Here is a 3,258-nt window from a genome sequence, read left to right on the forward strand (position 1 = left end):
TCACTGGGATTTCAGAAATATTGGTATGTGAGATTAGGAAAAAGTGAGAATCAGAAACATGCACACATGCTTTAATAGAGCTAATGACAATCCACCAGCACAGGAGTAAATAGTAAATCACTCCAACAGAGTAAATGATAAATATGTGGTCTGAGGGTTATTCAGCTGAACAGTACACTCCCGAGGGCTATGGGACTATGGAAACTGAATTCGACAGGTCCTTTCTGCTTTCTCCCTGTCACCACTTCTTTCCTCCTTCCTACACCCTTAGAACAGTAATGGGAAAGCCTTAATGATCCCTAAATGAGAGAGAAAACATGTCATGTGAATATGTCTTCAGAGGAATACAAAACCTGGAGCCATTCATCCAAGAGTAACCTATTGTTCCAAGAGCATGGCATTGATACTTTGGTTTTAAGTGCTGTAAGAAGGTCTAGGTTCTGAGAGGGTTCACATAGCAGGTTTTTGTTTGACAAATGTGGGTCAAAGAATTTCTGTTTCCATTTGCAATCAGACATAAATATTATCCAAATTCTACAAGGTCCAAATGAGATCCATCCATCTTTTTAATCAACAATCTCAAATGGATATCGATCTGCATCAGTGATAAGAATACTTCCCCACATTTCATTGTCATGTTCAGTGTTAGGGTGCTAGAGTGCTCCATGGGGTAAAGCTACATCTTTACCCTCTTGCTCCTTATCAGACAACCACACCACCAAGTGTTTAATAATAATTATGGGTACTCAATAATAGAAGTTCTGAAGTGTGCAGGGGAATGTGTGACATTCTTTTAAACATGAAACACTTTTAATTGTAAAACTGCATTAGTACTATTTTCTCCATCACTTTAAAAAATTTAGACAATCAACAAAATAATAAATGAAGGCCTGATTTCTAGTATTTGCAGATTTCTGAGATGAAAATAAAAGTTGACACTGAAAATTTAACAATTGACTCACTCTTGGTAAGAAGGGAAATCAGAGGCCATGTAGTTCAATGTATATCAAAATAGCAATGTCTTCTATTACAGCCCCAACAAGTCCTAATTCACCTTCCAGGAAAAAGGAACAGAATAATTGACTAAGCATGCCACTTTGGAGTTCCTTTAAGCAATGGAAAGAAGGAGGAGCTTTCTACTTCCATATAGCTCTAAGTGATAGGCAGTGGACTGTGTTGCCTCAGGAGGTCATTGGATTCTCGCCACTGAAGAGAAGGGTAGATAAACAAATGTCAGAGACACTCCAGTAAGAATTCATGTTCAGGTGTGACTTCAAATAGATAAACTCAAGGCATCCTTCCAATACTGAGATTGTGTGACTCTGGAAAACAAAAGAACCTTGCCTTTCTCCTGGTATAGAACTCTGAAGAGCAATGCCAATATTATTAAAAAATGTATGTGAGCCACTAGCTTCCTTTTTCTTCTTTACTCACTTTACTAATTTGTCACCCTCTAGTCCTGTTTCAGTTTCTGCTACATACTTGACAACCAGATGTCAAAAGTCAGAGATGCAAAACCACACAGATATAACATTATTCATCCTATGGGGACTGACAGATGACCCACAGCTGCAGATACTGATTTTAATTTTTCTGTTTCTCACCTGTATGCTGATTGTAATTGGTAATCTCACCATCATTACCCTCACCTTGATGGATCCCCACCTTAAGACTCCCATGTATTTTTTCCTTTGAAATTTTTCCTTCTTAAGTTCTCAGACACAAATACTTACACACCTAGATACCTCTACAGCATGTCAACTGGGGACGACACCATTTCCCACAATGCTTGCTTCACCCAAATATTTTTGGTCATCTTTCTTGGGGTAACAGACTTTTTCCTTTTGGCCATCATGCCCTATGACCGCTATGTGGCCATCTGCAAACCCTTGCATCACACAAGCATCACGAACAACAGAAATCTGTAACCAGCTCCTCTTGGGTTGTTGGCTGACTGCACTGATGATCATCCTCCCACCACTTAGCCTGGGCCTCCAATTGGAATTCTGTGACTCTAACGTCATTGACCATTTTGGCTGTGATGCATTTCCCCTGCTGGAGATTGTGTGCTGTAATGGGAATGTATGTGCTCAGACACAAAACTCATAGAAATAATGGTTCTCTTCTGTGCTGTGTTTTCACTCATTATCACTTTACTCTTCGTGCTCCTGTCCTATGGATACATCATCAGCACAATTCTGAGATTCCCATCAGTACAGCAAAGGAAAAAGGCCTTTTCCACCTGTTCTTCCCACATCATTGTTGTCTCTATGACTTATGGAACCTGCATCTTTCAATATCCCAAACTGTCCACTAATGATGGAGTGACTCTCAATAAGGTGGCAGCCATGCTCACAGTTTCTGTGTTCCCCAGTGTAAACCCTTTTATATATAGTTTGCGGAATAAGCAAGTAATACAAGCTTTTGAGGATTCAGTGAAATGGATCACATTCTCATTAAAGAACTAAGAGGCCATGAGTAACATTTAATTATCTGTCATTAGTTCAATACTTTCTTTTTCTTTTCCTAATGGTTTTAGATACACAGGGTGGCATCCAGGAGAGAGGACTTTTCCTGGAGTCAGGAACCCCTAGGCTCCATTCTTGTTTCTAACATACTAGATGTAGAGGTATGGAAGTAATTTAAATCTCTCAGAGTCTGTCAACTCTGTAATGCTGTAAATTGCTCATTAAAATTATTTTATTTTTAACTTATTGAATAAGACAACATTTTCAGAGCACAGTATAATTATAAGATAATTGTACAGGAGACTACAGATCTATTTATGTACAACTTGCTATTCCCTTTAAATATATAATAAAGTTACCATGTAAATTTCTTTTTCCCCTTCTTTTCTTCCTTCTCTCCCATCCTACCCTAGAAATGACCAGCATTAGATAAATATATATTATGTCACATACATAAACACACACAGTTATATTGATAGATGTATTTATTCTATACAGACTTATATTTATCAGTTTTTCCTCTGGATGCAGATAGTGTTTTTCTTCATATGTTCTTTATTTTTAAATTGTGCATTTATGAGAGTCAAAATTACTCAAAGTCATTCCCCATATAGTATCACAGTTACTGTATACAACATTCTCTTGGTTCTACTCACTGTGCTTTTTGCCACTTCCTCCAAGTCTTCCCATGCCTTTCTACCACCCTTGTGGTATTCCATCACAACCATAAGGTACAACTTGTTCACACCCCAGTTGATGGGGATCCCTGCAGTTTCCAGCGCTTTGCCGT

The 3,258-nt window shown here is 38.3% G+C and overlaps 1 pseudogene; it reads left to right on the plus strand.

Annotated features, from left to right (window-relative positions):
- The first annotated feature begins 1,509 nt into the window (after window positions 1-1,509).
- Window positions 1,510-2,468, plus strand: LOC138164141 (olfactory receptor 6C2-like; annotated as a pseudogene).
- Window positions 2,469-3,258: the final 790 nt, after the last annotated feature.

This window comes from Petaurus breviceps, unplaced genomic scaffold (genome assembly GCF_028583685.1).
Source record: "Petaurus breviceps papuanus isolate PSGF00001 unplaced genomic scaffold, PetGlider_PUasm1.0 189, whole genome shotgun sequence".
Lineage (NCBI taxonomy): Eukaryota > Metazoa > Chordata > Mammalia > Diprotodontia > Petauridae > Petaurus > Petaurus breviceps.